The sequence below is a fragment of the Spea bombifrons genome, chromosome 3 (genome assembly GCF_027358695.1).
Source record: "Spea bombifrons isolate aSpeBom1 chromosome 3, aSpeBom1.2.pri, whole genome shotgun sequence".
In the NCBI taxonomy this organism is placed as follows: domain Eukaryota; kingdom Metazoa; phylum Chordata; class Amphibia; order Anura; family Pelobatidae; genus Spea; species Spea bombifrons.
This window is the reverse complement of record NC_071089.1, coordinates 43529264-43549579: the sequence shown is the minus strand read 5'-3', so window position 1 is coordinate 43549579 and position 20316 is coordinate 43529264. Positions and strand designations below refer to the sequence as shown.

General features: G+C 44.0%; 1 long non-coding RNA gene across 1 annotated transcript; it reads right to left on the bottom strand.

Annotated features, from left to right (window-relative positions):
• Window positions 1-19530: 19530 nt before the first annotated feature.
• LOC128484487 (uncharacterized) lies at window positions 19531-19810 on the bottom strand. Its single transcript, XR_008351159.1, has 2 exons — window positions 19655-19810; window positions 19531-19608 (listed from the first exon to the last, which is right to left on the bottom strand). It is a non-coding gene; the product is annotated as an uncharacterized LOC128484487 (long non-coding RNA).
• Window positions 19811-20316: the final 506 nt, after the last annotated feature.

The following is a 20316-nucleotide window of genomic DNA, read 5'->3' as shown; positions in this document are numbered from 1 at the left end:
TATGCCACTCTGCCTCCAGAAATGTCTTATACCCTCCTATTTGCCACTATGCCCCATGATATGCCTTTTAATCCCCTATATGCCAGAGTGGCATATAGGGGGTTAAAAGGCATATCATGAGGCAGAGTGGCATATAGGGGGTTAAAAGGCATTTCTGGAGGTGTATATATATATATATATATATATATATATATAAACTGCTAACAGCAATCACACTCCTATCAAGCCAAGGCAGCCAGTACATACTGGAACCTGATGATGATAGGAGTGTGAGTACAGCCTCCCTATGCCATGCTACCACCACCCTTACACATCCATACTAACACACACTCATTCACAAACCTTTAAATACTCATTCATTCCATTAATCACACACACACACACACACACGCACGCTCAAACCCCCCACCCCCTTACCTGAACTGCAGATCTCTCACTCAAAGACTTCTGCAGGGGCCCGGCTGTGAGTGCAACTTCTCTGGCCCCGCCCCCAGAGGAAGGAGGGGGAGGCAGAGTTATGTGACACTCTTCTAGCTTCCTATTCTCCTGCTGCTCGCGACCAAAGCCCGGTAAGTAGCATGGCCCCAGCGGACATTTTGAGGTCTTATTAGAAGACGACCTCGATTATAAGACGAGGGGTATTTTTCAGACCATTTGCTCTGAAAAAAACCTCGTCTTATAATCGAGCAAATACGGTAAATATCTATTTATTAAATTAAATACTCTATTTCTATTGTTACGATCGCCGGCTCCCAGCTCATATGACGTTGGATGGTGTATGGAATGACACGTTGATCCCTTTACCGCAACTGTGGTGATGGCCCTTAATTTTCTGGCGCACCTGTTTTCGGAAGGTAAGTCATACTGGTCTATCAATGTGGCACGCTTGGCCATTTCCGCTGCTCACGTTCCAGTTGTGAAAGATCCGACTGTCTATGGTCTCCTGCATGGAATTCAGGACCCCCCACGTTTTGGTGGTGTAGCTTTAAAATTGCAAATATGAAGCCTCTTGTCTTGCCATAAAATTAGGGATAAATCAAGCCCCTATAAATGATCAAGAGTCGGGTTACTCCTCCTCTTTCTTTGCCGTAACAAATAGGATCCACTAGCACACCTCCTAGATAGCAGAGGACCGGCCTGAAAAGGAGAACAGACACATGAAAGTACCAGGCAACCGGAAATTTAAATTAATTCTGCAATCCCTAATTTTACAGCAAGGCTTCGTATTTTGCATTTTTAACACCCAGCCACAAGTCTAAGAGAAGGTGAGACTGGGGACAAAAATAAAAAGTCTAGAACATGGACTCCCGAGTCCAGTCCGCGCCGACATGATGTCAGCCACGGAACCGCCCGCGGAAAATGCTGCTGAAGCAGCCGCACCCCTAAGCGAGTGGGCTCCAAAAGAGTCTGGAACACCAGCCAACTGGAGGACCCATCAAACCGACCTAGCCAAGGTGGGACCCGAGACAGGCCGAAACGGGCGAACATAAGAGATGAACAGAGGCCCAGAAACAGAGGATCAGTAAGGCTTAGAAGCGAGAATGTAAGCTTGAATGCAACGTGCCACACACAACCTAGGCCTATCTGGGAAATAGGGATAAGAAACGGAGAGCGAGTGAGACTTAGTCCGGCACAATACACGAATGGAGATACCCGCTGGGGAAAAAGAGAAAGAAGGGCCTGGTAGTAGAGAGGGCCCGGGAAAACCGCCTGAATGGATGAGGACAGAGGCCAATAACCCGTGCAAGGTTCCTTAGAGAAGCGAAGCGATGATTGTGCAGTAGACGAATCTCCTTTTTTATGGACTGGACCTTGGCTGACGGTAGTTTGAGTACCGCTGCCACAGAATCCACCGTAAACCCCAGGAATTGAATAGCCTGAGTCGGAGAGAAAGCGGACTTCTTCACATTGATCACAAACCCCAGATCCTGAAGAAGACGGACCGTGGTCGAGGTGTCGCGGAAAAGGGTGTCTTTGTCTCTTGCCATCAGGAGGATGTTGTCTAAATAGATGATGGCGCGGATGCCCCGCGTACGAAGGAGTTCCATAACCGGCTTTAGTAGCTTCTTGAAGCACCAGGGAGCCGAGCTTAGGCCGAATGGGAGACACGTGAAGTGCCAAAGGTGGTTTCACCAGTGGAACTGCAGTAAACCCCTGTCGTCCGGATGCATGGAAACGGTAAGGTAGGTGTCCTTAAGGTCGAGCCTCGTGAACCAAACGTTTGTTCTCAAGAGGTCGAGAAGGAGATGGATACCCTCCATCTTGAAGTGCCTGTACACTACAAAAGTAGTTGAGGGCCCGAAGAGTTATGATGGGACGAAACTCCCCCAACTTCTTGCGCACCAGAAAAACGTTGCTCAAGAAACGAGGAGGGCCTGACGCCTGTTCTATGGCCCCCTTGTTTCGGAGCGAGCAGAGCTTCAGGGCCCAACTCCACTAGCTTAGCGTCGTGTTTGAAGAGGGACGCTTTACGGCGTTCAGCAGACAGGGCACAGTTGGCATTCCCCAATAGGCAGAGGGCCCATTCGTGGACCAAATGGGCATCCAATTGGGATCCATCAACAATGGCCTCGTCTGCCATTTGAAAGAGGTGGGTAAGTGGACCTGAGACGTCCAAGAGCTTGTCTTGGGTGGAACGCACCCCTTCCTGGGGTCCTTCCCGTGTCTCGTTAGGAAGGTGACAAACGATTGGTCGAATTCAGGTGTGTTGGTCACCTTAGCGGGAACAGTAGGACTCGCTCTGTCCCCCTTGCTTGCTATGTTTCAGCTGTTACTCTGCTTAGCTTCCATTCTCCAAGGCTGCAGCATCCTGCACATGATTCTAGTGCTATGTCTCATGCCTGCTTCAGGGTGCCTGCAGGATATCACTATGTATTGCAGGGGTGTCCAAGTTTTTTCTACAGTGGGCCACTTAATCAGAATTCTATACGTGCGAGGGCCGCACTCATTTTTCACTGTGAGAAAATATGGCCTTTAATAAGATATGCAGATTAAAATAAAGTAAATGACACAAAACCTTTACTTTTCCTCTCACTGATTTCTGGGCCTAGAAAGTTTTGTGACTACAAATTCAGGATTCTGGATAAATAAAAATGAAATAGTTCTATTTATTTTAGGGATGCACTAAAATGAAAATTCTGGACCAAAACCGAAAATTCAGGGTTCACTTAAACGAAACAGAAAATGACCCCCCCCTCACCTTTAAAAACAATAAAAAAAATCCCACACTTTAAATAAAAGTAAGTTACACACCAAAATTGTACAAAAAAATTATATATTATGATTGTTAACAGCAATACCCAGATTACAGCATGTACTGGTTGGCTGGGCATGATAGGAGTGCTGTCAACAGTCATATATAAATTAATAGTTATTGTATTTTTTGTCCAATTTCAGTGCGTTAACACACCACAATTGGACAAAAAAAATCGCTGATGATTGCTAACAGCAAACACACTCTTTTTATACCTAGGCAACCAGTAAATGCTGGAACCTAGACATGATGGGACTGTGACTGCTGTTAGCAGATTGCTGTTAGCTGTTAGCAATCACACTCCTATCATCCCAAGTCAGCCAGTACATGCTGGTAAAGGGTGGCTGTAAGTGCAGACCCCATACTGCTGGCAGCATCAAACACAAGGGGGGCAGCTAGCCAGGTTTCAGCATGTACTGGCTGACTTGGCATGATAGGAGTGTTATTGCTAACAGCAAACACACTCTTTTTATACCCAGACAACCAGTAAATGCTGGAACCTAGGCATGATGGGACTGTGATTGCTGTTAGCAATCACACTCCTATCATCCCAAGTCAGCCAGTACATGCTGGTACAGGGTGGCTGTAAGTGCAGACCCCATACTGTGGCAGCATCAATACACAAGGGGGCAGCTAGCCAGGTTTCAGCATGTACTGGCTGACTTGGCATGATAGGAGTGTGATTGCTAACAGCAATCACAGTCCCATCATACCTAGGTTCCAGCACTTACACATCCATGCTATCACACACACAAATTCATTCATTCACAGATTCATTCCCTCAATCACGCATACTCATTCAAACACCCTCCCCCACCCCCTTACCTGCACTACAGCTCTCGATGCCGCTCACAGACTGCAGCAGGGGGCGTGGCCTCCCGCTTCCTCTGTGCAGGACAATAGACCCTCCCACAAGTAAGCAGCAGGGCTCTTGTGATCCTGGCTGCCGATCTCACGTGGGCCGCACCTCGAGGTCCCGCGGGCTGCATGTTGGACGCCCCTGATGTATTGCTTTGTTCTGGACAACATCTGCTGCTATGTCACTTATTAACTCTTAATAGGGACCACATGGGGTGGGCGGCAGCAAGTGTAACAAGGCTGTGAGATACAAAATTGAAATACAAGACACACAGAAGAAAGCCCTGCGCTCAAACTCCCATCTTGGGCGGAAGCAATGGCTATAGTATTCATCAGCTCAAAATACATAGAACAATCACCAAAAAATAGCCACCCAAGATGGGAGTTTAAGCACAGGGCTTTCTTCTGTGTGTCTTGAAATCCAAGAAATCACTAAATTGACCAGAGTCTGACAGGGCGAGGCCATTGGAGGACTGCTTATAATTCTTGTGGGTCCATGGAAAACCCTTTGATTGATGGAATTAACATTTTTCCAATTTACAATAGAGGCCATTCTCTCTCAGTCTTTTTAAAACTTGGGTGACATCATGATAGTAGTGAATGTATGAGTATGTCATCCAGACACACCACTAGGCATTGTTGTAAAAATGTCGTAGGACATTTTTTATAAATTCCTGGAAGATAGTGGAAGCATTACAAAGACCAAGGGACGCGGATAGTCCACCCAAGGTCTGTCTCAGACAGGACCTTAGGTAAAGTCATTTTTGGGGGAAAAGTTGGACAACAGAACAGCAACAAGTGACCACTCTGACCACAGTAGAGACAAAGTCCCTCCTCCTAAAAGGCCTCTCCACCTTAGAGAGACAAACAGCTCCAGCTGCATAGGTTTGACCGAGTCCGTAGACACAACGCCCGAAGGCGTGGGGGGAGAGGGACGCATGGGAGGGAGAGAAAACATGGGCGCCAGTCTAATAGGAGGCCTCTTCATGCGCTCCTGGAATGAAGGTCTTTGTGAGCCTGGCGTCTATGTGCATTAGGAAATACACCAGAACTTTTAAATTGTCAGGGTGTTCTCAGGCCCTAATCTGGTCTTTTATGGCATGAGCAAGACCATGACAGAAAGCGGCTTGGAGAGCCTTCTTATTCCAACCAAACTCAGCTGCCAGGGTACAAAATTCAATCACATATTGGGCCACAGTCCTGGTACCCTGTTTAATGGAGATTAACTGTTTGGCAGCAGAGGGGACAGGAACATCAAAAACTTGGCTAACTGAGGAATAGTCGTGGATAATTGGTCTGCTGGCCTCCCTAAGTGAATTCGCAGAGGCCAGAGCTTTATCTTTTATTAGGGATATCAAAAATCCTACTTCGTCTCCCTCAGTAGGAAAGGCCTGGGGTACAAGTTCAAAATAAATGCCCACCTGTTTAAAGAAATCTCGGCACTGAATCCCCTCTAAAACACAGAACTGCTCATTCCTCTGGAAACAGGCAGTTTGGATACAGCGACCAGCAGAGAGGCAGGGGGCTCGTCTGGCATCAATGAAAGAAGTGCAGAATGCAGATGCACTTCATTCATCGATGCCAGGCGAACCCCCTGCCCGCAACGAATAAAGACGCACACACGGACCTTGACAAGTGCATAGTTGAGATTGTTCCCAGGAAGACCGTACCCCATACTCAATAATGACACACACACTTTATTTGGGTGCAAATATATTTTCCACAACTTTATTAAATTATACAATATTTAAAGGCCATTGTCAAAACAAGCCACCCCGGTTAGAACATAAATAACAGTTTTCCTTTTTATTAACACTGACAATGACCTCCCATAACAAATACATTAACCATATAGCAATGGCACCAACACATACCAGGTGCCTCCACATTAACACATTAACACATTGACCACAATAGGGGTATACCAAGACACCCCTACCAGACCGTTTAACCAAATTATAAACCATGTAGGGGCATACCGAGACACCCCTACACCCCCAATTTAACCAAACCACCAATGCAGGGGCATACCGAGACACCCCTCCACCACCAACTTAACCAAACCACCAATGCAGGGGCATACCGAGACACCCCTACACCACCCCAGGTTCTGAGCCACAGGCCAGCTCGAAACCTACCAAAATAACTTGAACCAAGTCAAATTATTAAACCAAACCATAAAAAACCACCGTACTAAACAATAATCCCCAACTATCCCCGCCGCTGTGACCAAATGGGGTAGTCACCCCCACAACCCACCATTAAAGGGAGGGAAGGTGGGACAACCAGGATTTAGAAAAGCAGTTAAGTGACCGTTTACAAAATGGTTGCCACTTATATACCTTGATAATAACCCCACCCATAACACCTTTGAACCAATTAAATTAAATCACTCCTTATGCACACCACCTAGCTCTGTCAAGGCCCGCTCCACCTAAGCCGCGCCGTTCCATGGGCTTCATTAAATCATGGTGCGATCCGAGGTGCTCCGAAGTGTACATTGCTCTAAACTGAAATCCCCATTCCTCCCAGGCCAAATTGCTTAGAGCAGTTGTCTGAGACTTAGACAAAGGCTCTGAGCAACTTGTCCTGAGAGAAACGGGGATTGTTTATTTAACATCCATAGAAGTTTAATAAAAGAACAGGGATTTTAATTATATTTTAGACCACTTTTACATACTTGCCTAACATTTGCTACTTATTTACAATGGCATACTTTCCAACAACCCACATTTTATGGGACAGGACTGTCCCGAAAAAGTAGGAGCTGTTGGCAGGTATGCGCATGGAAGAATGTGGGACAATAAATAAAAATAGCTTAGGGTTAATGTACGGTTATGTTTAACAGTAGTAGTAGTGAACTGGTTTGGTTAAAGATGTATTATTTCTAAATAATAATCTAATTTTAAATCTAATGGGTGTTAATAAAAATAAGAGGTACATTTCTTATATTTATTTTATTATATTATAAAAGTTGTTTATCTATTTTTTTTTTTACCAACACTTGCATACTTACCCACAAGGGCATACTTACTTACTCCAAAGTTGACGGGATGCAAACAACGGGACTATAGGGAAATTTGGAACTGTTGGAAGGTATTTGTTAGAAGAAAGAGGGCAAAAAACTCCAAATATCATCTTAGGGTTATAGGGTGAAGTGTGAGTTATACCGTTAATTGTAGGCTAGTGAGTGTAGAAGTAAAGGCCAGGGCAAATAACAGAAAAATGTGAAATGTGCATATGTGTGTTATGTTTTGTTGGTTGTGAATCAGATGGAAAAAAATGAAAGGAATGAAAAAGCATGATTTGCTGAGAAAAGAGATGATTGAAAAATGGAAAAGGTGAATGAGTGGGCAATTGGTGACCCACTCTCACCTGTTTCACCCCAGGGTAAAGCATCCAAACACTGTCAGTCTATGATGTTTGGCAGCGGACTTCCAGAGTTCAAACACTAGCCCCTAGCGTAAGCTGGCTACTCCTGCGGAGGTAGCAGGCATTGCCACACCGCAAACAGAGGCAGTCAGGGGGAGGAACTACCCTTACCATTAGGGAAAATTAACTTTCCAAGCTAAGAGTTGGGTACCCCAGCTTGGGCAGATTGAATTTAAGAAAGGCAATGACTAGCCAGGAAGCGAACTGGCAGGGAAGAGACGCTGGCACCACCACAACCAGCAGCATTGGAAATAGAAAAGGTGAATTAGTGGGCAATCGACGACCTGCTCACCTGTTTCACCCAGAGCAAAGCATCCAAACACTGTCAGTCCTTGATGTTTGGGAGCGGACTTTCAGAGCTCAGACACTATAGGCCCTAGCGTAAGTTGGCTACAACGGCGGAGGTAGCAGGCGTTGCCACACGGCAAACAAGGGCAACCATGGGGGAGAAACTACGTTGACCATTTGGGAAAATTAACTTTCCAAGCTAAGAGTTGGGTACCCCAGCTTGGGCAGATTGAATTTAAGAAAGGCAATCTTCTCCATCAGATGAGGTGCCATGCGTATATTTCCAGTCATAGAAAACACGCGCTCCCTTTGAACAGTGGTTGGCGGACACGATAGTAGCTGTTGTGCAACCCATGAGAGTGCAGGCCACACACTCTTATTTTCATCCCAGTAGCTAAGAGGATCAACATTAGGCGCAGAAGGAACTTCACTGAGGTAAAGTTTGACTATTTCAGCAGCACTACTCTCCCTTCTGCTGCTAGCTCTGTCAGATGGTCCAACTATACTCCCAAGTCTCTCTTCCCAAAACGCAGCTGCTCTACTCAGCTGTGTTGTGCTGCTTGCAGCACTGCTGCTGATGCTGCTGCTAGGAGTAGCAGACAACATCATCTCTTCCTCCTCCTGCACCTCCCCCTCCTCGGACAGCATTCCCCTTTTACGCTGCCAGTCACGCACCTTTTTAACCAATTGCTACCGGTAGCTACTGAGCATATTGAATTTGATTGCTAGCTTTCGCTTAATCCTTTGATCACAAAAGGCACGCTAGCATCATTTTGGGACTTTCTTCCATGCGTTTGCGAAGGCGTACTTTTAGCAGATTCTTCAGCTTCCTGACTATGGCTGCTACGTCAGCATGTAGAGTGCCACCTTGAACAGCTTCACGGTTTTCAAGGAACACATCCATCTTTCTGCCTAGATGGGAGAACACTGGGATTACCTTGGCCAGACTGGCAGTGTTTGAACTTAAATTTTCTGTGGCATCCCTGAATGGTTTAAAGACTGCCACTAGCTGGGCGGTCACTGCCCAATCCTCCCTATTCAATGGAGATGTAATCCCAATATTGTGCTTTGAGGCAAGATTATGGATTGCCCTCTGCTGCTCCAAAATCCTCTCCAGCATCTCTAAAGTGGAGTTCCACCACGTATTAACATCTTGTCGTAGACAGTGTACAGGAAGACTCTGCCCTCAAAAGTTGGCTAGCCTTAACACTGTGGTGGAAGTGCCCAGCGATCTTTCTGCAGCGTGACAGAACTACTGCTGCTACATTACATCCTTCTGACATTGCTGCCTTGACTGAAAGATAGATGATGTGGGCTGCACAGCGCATACCAACAATATGACCATCACGCAGCCCTTTCACCATGTTTCCACCTCCGTCAGTTACCACAAAACCAACTTCAACATTGGTGCCCGCCTCTGCTCCCACCCAAAGGCAAAACATTTTCCTTATTGCATGCAGAATATTTTCGGAAGTGTGCTTTTCATCCATCACTTCTGCATGGAGAAGGAATGATCGGTAGCCTGCTGCAGCAGCTTCCTTAGACACACCGGGTTGCCACCAGTGTGCTGTCAAGGAAAGAAAGGCATGCTGCCCGCTAGATGCACTCCACAAATCTGTTGTGGAATCAGGGCCAGCCCGACAATGGAGCCGAGTGGGGCAACCGCCCCAAGTGGTGGTTTTATCTTACCAAGTTGTCAGTACCTGCTCGGCGCCCCTCTCTCTCTCCTCTGTGAGCCCTCTAGCTCAGTCTCGGTGCCAGCTTGTAATGTTGAGCGCCGGAAGATGACGTCTTTTCTGGCACTCAGCATTACAAGCCGGCACCAAGACCGAGCAGGGAGACTCACCACAGGACTGCTGAAAGGTAAGAACGGGGGGGGGGAAGGGTAGATAATGGGGGGCGGCAGGAAGAGGAAGGGTAGATAATGGGGGGGGGTGACAGGGAGAGGAAGGGTAGATAATGGGGGGGTGGCATTTTAAACTTCGCCCCAGGCGGCATTTTGTCTTGGGCCGGCCCTGTGTGGAATTTACACACTGACCAACAGCCTTGGAAAAAGCTCCTCTTTTGCTGCTGAAACACAGGACCGATACAGTGAGGGGACAATATTTCTACTGAAAGTGGAACATGAGGGAACTGTGTATTGTGGAGCCACAGCCACTTTGTCCAATGTTACAGCATGTTTTATGGGTTTAAAATGTTTCACACAGAGGCTTTTTGTTTCTTTGGATGCTTAGAATTAAAACTTGTCACTGAAATTAAATAATCAACTATATATTAATCATATCTATATATACTGTGATGACAGGTCCTGTATACTGTCTGGGTACAAGCAACCCAAACTTAGGCGCGCATGTACATGTGTGGGAAAAAAAATAAACAATGATAGTGCAATAATGTATGATGAAAAGTACTATATGTACGTGTAAAATGTGCACTCACAAAATTTACAGAAGGTCAAGGCTCTTCAGAATAAAATTCTTTCTTTATTTCTTCATTATACTAAAAATTGATAAAAAAAGAGAACGGCCAATAGTGCAATATATTCCTGTAGCTGTTAAAGGAGAATAAAAATGCACTTACAAGATGGCAGAAATTTTCATGCGCTTCAACTAAAAGTCCGAAGTTTTGCAATGAAGTCCACAGTAGTAAATAGTCCTCGTAGGTAGTCCTCAACGCGTTTCGCCTGTTGGCTTCCTCAGGAGAACAATTTGATAGTGTTCGTGGGTGTAAAGCGTCTATTTATGTGTTTTATGTCCGTGTTCCGTGTTCCGTTTATTCGTCGTCTTTACTTCCGGGTATGACGTCAGCGCGTTGTTTCCGTCGTTGCCTAGTAACCGTGACGCTTCGACAGTCCATCCCTCCTGTGTCTACGGCGTCTCTCTGCGTCTCCTAGCAATTGGAACGCTGCGTGTATCAGCCCGTTTGAGATACACGAATCCTCTCTCCATTCAGCTTTCAACATCATCAGCTCTTTGTGGTAATTCTCGAGCGAAACATCTTAGATGTCGCTCGTTTTTCATAGTGTGTAATGTGGGAGAGAGGGGATATATTAGGATCTTATAGTGTGGTATATATATGACGTTAAATACAAATGGAGGACGGAACCACGGAGATCAGAGAGTAAAAGAGATAGTATATGGATTTTAGTCCATCGAGAGACTTATAAAATTAGTCCATAGAGAGACTTATAAAATGAAATAAATAGGGATAATCATAGGATAAATGTAAAGAGACATATGTGTGATGTTGGTATATCAAGTAAACCTTAAATGGCCTGATTAGTATAAAATGATTTGTGTGAAAAATATAAATAAAAATAAATAAAAAATAAAAATGAATAAAAGTAGTAATAAAATCAACAGTGTATGTTTGATATAGAGGTGTATGTCAAATATAAAAATAAATAATTAATAAAATTAGTAATTAATAAAAATGAGACTAAGTTCATAAAAATATGGCCGGGATTTAAATAGCAATAAGAATATATAAAGAGTTAATTAAATGAATTTAAATTAATTTGACCCTATATCTATCTGTCTACTTTCCTTATAAATTAAATTACTATATTTGAATCAATTATGTTAAAATAGGAAATATAATTAATCAATAAAAGCAAGTATATCTAGATCAGTATTTAGACCACCCTTTTTATATGTCTGAAATTTAAAAATCCATTCTGTCTCCTTTTTAGACAGTACTGTGTTTATATCACCTCCTCTCCAGTGTGTTTTTACCAAATCTATTCCTAGAATTTTAAAGTCTGATAATGAGAACATTGTGCATGTGTTACAGTGTCTAGGTACACTGTGTTTAGTGTTTAAATTTCGTATTCCCCCTAGATGTTCCAGTATTCTTACTTTAAATTCTCTTGTCGTGCGTCCGATGTACTGTTGACCGCACTTACATTCCAATAGATATATCACGTTTTTAGTGTTACAATGAATGAAATGTTTTATTGGGTATTCTTTCCCTGTATTATTGCATTTGAACACTGTGATTTTCTTTTGTTGAGTATTGCACGTCCTACACACTTAAAACGGAACACGGAACACGGACATAAAACACATAAATAGACGCTTTACACCCACATAAACGGAACACGGAACACGGACATAAAACACATAAATAGACGCTTTACACCCACGAACACTATCAAATTGTTCTCCTGAGGAAGCCAACAGGCGAAACGCGTTGAGGACTACCTACGAGGACTATTTACTACTGTGGACTTCATTGCAAAACTTCGGACTTTTAGTTGAAGCGCATGAAAATTTCTGCCATCTTGTAAGTGCATTTTTATTCTCCTTTAACAGCTACAGGAATATATTGCACTATTGGCCGTTCTCTTTTTTTTATCAATTTTTAGTATAATGAAGAAATAAAGAAAGAATTTTATTCTGAAGAGCCTTGACCTTCTGTAAATTTTGTGAGTGCACATTTTACACGTACATATAGTACTTTTCATCATACATTATTGCACTATCATTGTTTATTTTTTTTCCCACACATGTACATGCGCGCCTAAGTTTGGGTTGCTTGTTGTTGAACACTAAGAGGAGTGTTATTGCGGGCTGCGGCAGTACAGTGAGGAAGTACCAATTTATTATTTCATTTTTCACGTTCACCTTCTGGTGTTTATTTCTTTACCTTTTGGCGATATACTGTCTGGGTACACCCACCAAATCGTTGGTTCCTTTGTGAGTCTTTGGCAATTAACCCTCTCAGCGCTAGACAGAACTAGCTGTCACAACCCTTGGTTGCAACAATCCATTTGTTTTAACTATTGTTTTGTGGTTCCCTTGTTTTACGTTTTGTATCCCCAGTGTATTGCATGCCTTTTTGCCTGACCAGGTCCTGGCCATAATCTTCTGGAACTGTTTTTTAGCTAGGACCCGAGCAATTGCCCGCAGACTTTAACCCTTCATAACCCAGACACCATTGACCCCACCAGAGGTCACTTTTTCGTAGAGTTAGCCCACAGGTGGTGGGGTGCAGTTTGGAGAGGGAGCCTCCCATGGATCCCCAGTCGCTGAGACTTCCAGGAGAGCGGGGTGCAGCTGGTGCAGTTATGGAACACAAGCCCGGCTATATCGCGGTCTGTCCCGGGGAAATTTTAAACTGCTACTGCTCGGGGTCCCCACGGCAGACCATGCCGCTTTTTGGACAGAATATTCTAGGGACCTAGAGCTATCCATCGGTATCCTGGGATCGCCCCGAACAGCAGTTTGGGGTTGAGACTGTCCTCAAGCCCACTAAGGCCAATAAGCTGTAGGCTGCCTGGCATGGTCTCTGTCAGGTAGTGAAACAACTGTGTGACACTACCTACCTGGTAGCTAAATGCTCTGATAGGAGAATCCAACAAGCTTTTCATGTCAACATGCTGAATGCTTACCAGGAACGGTCAGAGGAAATAGTCGCTATCTGTGCCCCTGCAGCAGAAGATTCAGAGAATTGTCTGCTACCGGAATTACCCCAGCAGGGCGAAGGGCAGGCGGCCATAGTAGTTATTAGGCTTGTTGACCAGTTAGGGGTGACCCAGAAAGAACATGTCCGACAGGTGCTTTCCAAGTGCCGACAGATTTTCCCCAACCGCCCTTGGGTACACTACTGTGGCAGTGCACCAGGTGGAGACCACGACGCAGTCTTCCATGCGACAAGCTGCTTACCAGGTACCCGAGGACATAAGGGAAGGTCCGAGATATGGGAGATGCTCAATCTGGGAGTTATCGAGCCCTCTGACACCCCATGGGTAGTGTTAGTGCCGAAGTGGGAAGGTACGATTACAAAAAGTTAAACGACAAGAACATGACTGACGCTTACCTCTGCCCCGAGTAAATGAGCTATTAGACCGCATTGCTCTGGGAAATTTTCTCACTACCCTCGACCTGTGTAAGGGCTACTGGCAGATCCCGCTGGCCCCGGAAGCAATTCCGAAGTCGGCATTCATCATCCTCTTCCTTTTATACCAGTTTAAGGTTATGCCGTTCGGGATGAAGAATGCACCGGCGACCTTCTGATCGGCTCCTTGATGGCCTCCAGGATTTTGCCTGTGCATACCTGGATGACATTGCGATATATGGCAACACCTGGGACGAACATCTTATTCACTTGGGAGTTGTGTTAGACCGTATCAGGCCTGCGAGTCTAACCCTGAAGACCGATAAGTGCACTATAGGGGTTTTGGAAGTGCCTTATCTAGGCCAACGACCTGAACCTGCGACGGTAGAGGCTGTCACCAACTGGCCCACCCCTAACACCAAGACACAGGTATTAGCCTTTCTGGGTACAGCTGGTTATTACTGATGATTTGTTCCTGTCTACAGCCCCATTGCTAAACCCCTGACTGACCTGACCAAAAAGAAATTACCCCAACAAATCCTGTGGTCTCCAGAGTGCAAAGCCGCCTTCCAACGGTTAAAGAATGCCTTAGTCTCTGCACCAGTACTAGCCGCTCCTGACCCATCCAAACAATTGGGAGTAGTTTTGAGCCAAGTGGGAACCGACGGCGGTGAGCACCCCGTAGCCTACATCAGCCGAAAGCTGCTACCCAGGGAAGTCGGGTACGTAGCTGTGGAAAAAGAATGCCTAGCGCTGGTGTGGGCTCTAATGAAACGTCAACCAAACCTATATGGACAATTGGTGGAGTCTAGTCCTGCAACCATACAATTTCATGGTCCAGTATTGGCCAGGCAAACAGAGCGGGAACGCGGACGGGCTTTCTCGACGAATGGATTTAATAGTTACCTAACTTTCCCAGACAGTCCCAGACTGACCCGCTGAGGATCTAGCCGGGTCTGCTGGACTATGGGTTTGGGGGGGGTTGTCACAGCCATTGGTTGCAACGATCCGTTTGTTTGTTTGTCATATGCCCTTTTCCCTGACCAGGTCCTGGCCATAATCTTCTGGAACTGTTTCTCGGCTAGGACCCGAGCAATTGGCCGCAGACTTTAATCCCCCATAACCCGGACACCGTTGACCCCACCAGAGTGCTCTTTAGTGGAGTTAGCCCACAGGTGGTGGGGTTCAGACCAGGGGTGGTTTGGAGAGGGAGCCTTCTATGGATCCCCAGCCGCTGAGACTTCCAGGAGAGCGGTGTGCTGTCGATGCGGTTATGGAACACGCGGTTATGGAACACGCGCCCAGCTAAATCGCAGTCCGTCCCGGGGAAAAATGTAAACTGCTACCGCTCGGGGTCCCCACAGCGGATCATACCACTTTTTGGACAGAATATTCTAGGGACCCAGAGCTATACATCGGTATCCTGGGATCACCACTGCTCCCTCTGGATCACCCCGAAAACAGAGGTTTGGGGTTACACAGACATTGAGGAGCTTGGTGTCCTAAGTATGGCGCTGGGCTGTCTGGGCAGGACATTGAAATGTTAATGTGATTATGTCCCTTTCATTGTTTGTTTGGCTACGGTGCTACCACATAGAGGATACAGAGCCGGTTCCTGATCCCTTTCCTCGCAGTCTTGTCTGGCACTGGAAGCGGCTAACCCTTGCGGCTCCGGGAGGAAGCAAAGAACAGTTGACGGGTGTACCCAGTCAGGGGACAAGGCGTCCCGTCACACTAGCGTTAGGTGGATGAAGCAGGACTTTGCTGGAATGAAGCCTTACCGGCACTGTAGCTATCACGTCTAACCCGTGAGCCAAAAAACAGGTAGTTCCTATTAGCAAAGGCCAAACACTTATACACGTCTCTCTCTCTCTGCTTGTGTCTAACAGCAGCAGGGAGGAGATGCGTCTCCATGGTAACCTGTGAGCATCTCTCCCTCCCTGCTAGCCTCTGCCGACAGTGTCAGAGAGCAGGGGAGGAAGAGACGACGTGTTGCTGTGTTCTCCTGACGCTGGAACGAGGAGGAGGGTGAGTAGATTTATGACAGCAGCTGACAAAAATCTAGCTGATGCAGCACTGCCACTGTCCTGAGAAGTGATTATAGCAACCCACCCCAATTATCAGACAGAACCAATGTTGAGTAGGAAACACTTTATTATGAGAGAAGGAGAAAATCCCATCATCACAAAAAATACCCTGCCCAGACAGCCCGGCGCCACAATCAGGCCACCAAGCACAGCAATGCCTGTATAATCCTAAATCATTGATGTCAGGGTGATCCCAAGGGAGTGGTGGTAATCCCTAGTATCGATGGGTAGCCCGGGATCCCTAGATGATTAGGCTCAAAAAGCGACTTGATACGAAGACCAGATCCCAAGTGGTAGCAGTTTGAAGATTCCCCATGACAGTACGCAAAGCAACCGGGTGGAGGCTCAATACCTGCGGCTGCTAAACCTCAGTCAACAAAAGTCCAGCGGGCTCTAGAGAATTCCAGGGAATTATGGCTAAGACCTTGTCAGGTACAGGGCAAGGGAAATAAAAATCCAATGGGTCCGGGTGACATAAGGGTGTGATTATACTCATGGGAGCAACCAAAACAAGTAAACACTCTGCAGCCCTAGTTCCGTGACAACATATACAATACAAGTGAAACAACTTAGATGTTACAAGGAGTGCTGGGGTGTAATTGCAAATTGATGCATACAAACATGATACAAATATATATATTCTACTTTATTATTTATTCAATATTTCTAGGAAACGTTCAGTTTCAGATGCATATCAAAAAACAGAAATCAAAAGTGAAAATTTAATTGTGTCCTATGTATCACAAAACATCTACAATTTAATATACAATGATCCTTGTTTCATCTACTGTCACAATTAAAATTCAGTTCAAGAATTTGTAGTTTAAATATATATATATATATATATATATATATTTTTTTTTTTTTTTTTATTTATTTTTTTTTTTTACTCTACTGTTTAAAGACAGAAATAGTTTAAGTTAGCAACATTTCAGATACTCAATACAAAAATATTTGACACAGAACATTAAAGGTTCAAAATAAAAGAGCAGCAATATAAAAAATAATTTACTTCAAATTTACTGAAAATGGATATAATGATTACCACCACCTGATACTAGGCACAAAAGAAAATAAGTAGTGCATGAAAAATAGTATCCATTTAAAGAGAGTGGCGCATGAATAATTGGAGAATTAAATGGCCCAAGCAATGAGGACAATATCCAAAAATGGAGCAACCTTCATTAACGTTTAGTAACAAAAATTATGTTAACCCCTAATTCAAGTGTTAAGATGATTTTAGTTAATAAATCACACATGAAAAAAACGGCTGAAATCAAGTTTCCATACAGAAATGCAGGCACTTGAATAACGTAATGTTTTAAGCAGTTCACATTATGCATTTCATTCTTTTTTTAACCTAATTTCAGATTGGCAGATTCAGAGAACACTGCATGTACTGAATAGAAATGACATAGAACATTGAAATGTTACCCCCATGCATAAGAGGACAGCTATTATAACTGAATACAATTATTCTATAATTTGGCTTGCTTTCACAATTGAGTATGTTTACTCATATAAAACCAAAGGTCTATAGAGAATAGCATTAGGATCACACTCTTTTTCTGAAGTGTTCTTTTGTATAAGTAGTAAATCTTCCTTTTGTGTTTGTGCATTTTTTTCTGATCTGTTCTGTAAAAATGTCTCTTAAATGAATAATTTTCCTACATGAATAGTATATGTGCAAATGGATAATTACAAGATGATGGGTCACCCCTGAACATCCACAGCCCAAAACCAATAATTGGGTACATCCTATTAGGTTGTATTCTGACACAGAAAATAATTGTAAATAGTGATGTATATGTTTTTCATTTTTAGTTTAACTGGTCATAAAGTGATTGATTTCTACATGTGCAAATGGACCAAAAATGATTCGGACAAATTTTTGGGTTTGTTTTTCCCCATTCATTTTCGTGCAATGAATAATATTTCCTGCCCATTCGGTTCAGATGAAAATTGGGGGAACAAAATTCTTTGCCCAGTGCCTAACTATCTGACTCTCACTCACTCTCTGACACACTCACTCACTCTCTCTAACTCTTCTTGTTCACTCTCTCACACACACTTCCCTACCTTCTCTGCTGACTACTGCTTCTTCTTGTTCTTCATCTTCTCTCTTTCATCACATTGCTTCTCTCTTTTATCTTTGTCTGTATCTGTGCAGATAAAAGCTAGCGTGAACTTCTGCTAAAATGGTGTTGTTTCTGGTCATATCCTCTCCCCTAATCCCCCAAATTTTGGAATAGGACCTTACCGAAAGTGCCGGGATTTTGGCAAAATCTCACCTTAAGGCAAGAGCAAAATGATGGTGCTTTCGGTGACGTCCTCTCCAGGATCCAGGGAGAGGATGTTGTGACAGAGACCTTTACTCCGACTGAGTATCTCCACCAGAGAGTTGCCACTAACTTAACCTTTACATTTAGTCTACGGCAGAAGGATTTTTTTTCCCCATTGAAAGCACAATTTGAAATTGCTGACATAAGGGTTTTTTGCTTTATTTTGGATCAACAGTGGTAAACAAGGAATATGAAACGGGTTGAGCTTGATGGACGCAGGTCTTTTCTCAACCTAACTACTATAAACTATTTTGACTAGTGCACTAAAAATTACTATGACAATTCAAGTCAAGAGAGCCCCTGAAACAACAAGGCATCCTCTCCATGTAGCCTTGATGTCAGAAAAGCATACCAACGCTTTGTACGCGTCACATGGCTGCCAAGGAACTTGACAGACATCTTGTTTCCGTCATACTACTTCTACCTATTTCCCTGTTGCATAACAAACCAGCAGGCTATACCACATTTGTGCTGCATCGTCTGGAGTCAACAGAGAGTCCCCCACAATGTATTGTCTTAATACAATGTTAATAATGTCACATCACATCAATGGCAGGTTTCAGCCTCTGCCTCCAGCCTGGTAAGTTTATTTCTAATGCACCTGTGTCACAGTCTATCTCTTATCATGCTATTGCTTCTATTTGTCCTGTACACAGTCAGTTTTTGGGATTGAACTGGATTCTTCTTAGCTGAGAATTTGGACAATGGTGCTGATCAAATATAGGATCAGCACCCGGGGCAAAAGTAAAAAAAACAGCTAAGTAGATTCTACTATTTGTCCTGAGTTTAGAAAAACCCAATGTTTTTATGTTTTTTTGCTGTTTTTTGTAAGTTATAGAGCAATAAGTACAAGTAGCATTTTATGATTTCCAAACCTTTTTTTCCATATCTGGTCATTTTGCCTCCATCTCCTCTTTGGAACATCTTTGAAGCCAGTTAACTAAATTTATCCCCATCAAATTATATATTTTTGAAAACTAGACATCCCAAGGTATTTCAAATGCTGGTATTTGAACCCCTTTCATTCATGAGATTCTACCACCTGCCTTTGCCAAAGTTAGTGGTAGTATTTTTTTTTCACACAAATTGTACTTCAGGAATGAATTCATAGCGCCTGTTATGCGTCACTATCAAACAATATGTGTTCAGCAACATCTCTCGAGTGCAGTGATACCCCACATGCATGGGTTTGTCAGATATTTTGGGATTTAAAATGCCACGCTTGGGAAGTGCGCTTTTCTCTCCATTTTGGTTAGTCTGTGCCCTATACCCTATCTTTGAGCTCGGCCACTCCAATTTGCTTTTATTTTTACTCTTTCTATGTCGAGATTCTTGAGAAGATAAACGCTAATTTTAGCACTTGATCAAAATAATAAACCTTATTTTTTATTTTAGTTATTTTATTCTTTTTTGGACTTTTATTTTTGTACAATTTGCTGGTACTGGATGGTCCCTCTGGTGACATCACTGCATAATTATTTTTAAATGTTAGCACATTTATTTTTTTTAGCTATTTTTTTTCCATATTTTTTAAATTATTTTTTTGAATATTTTACTAATCACATTGTGATTAGAAAGCTGGGCTCCATTGACTTGCATGGTTGAATGCAGTACCTGTATTCAACCTGCAAGTGTAGCCAGATTCTCAGCAGGGTCTGGAGAAACTCTCCTGAGGATTGTTTTCAACTTCATTGTTTTTTTTAAAGGGCGCCACCATCTTGCGAGTTGCAGAATCACTCGCAGTGGTGGTTGTGACCTCTCTCCGGAGCGGTCACGACGTGCCCTGCGATGAAGGCATTTCAGCGACACCACTGAAGTTTAAACTCTTTTAAACCCTCTGTCGAACTTTTGCAACCTTGTTATTTTTTTTCCAGGACACGCCGCCACTCCTGGGGTGAGTGTTCGATGTTGCTGAATGCCTTGTAATCGAGGCACTTGAGCAACACCATTGAAGTTTAGGAGGTGATCGTTGTTCGCAGATCACTTTCTAAGCTTGTTTAATGAAATGACGTGTCAGGGACGTCATAGTTCATTTAGTGACCATTTTTTCGTGACGTGCCAGACCCGTCAATGGACGTTAAGGGGTTAAGGTCTATAGAGATTCTGCTCTCACGCCATTCTGCCGTCAGCAAGGACAGTATCCAGTCTCCACCTGATGACACCAGACCAGGGAAGTAACATCCTCATTACACAAAGGATATTGCTGTATAAGTACCAG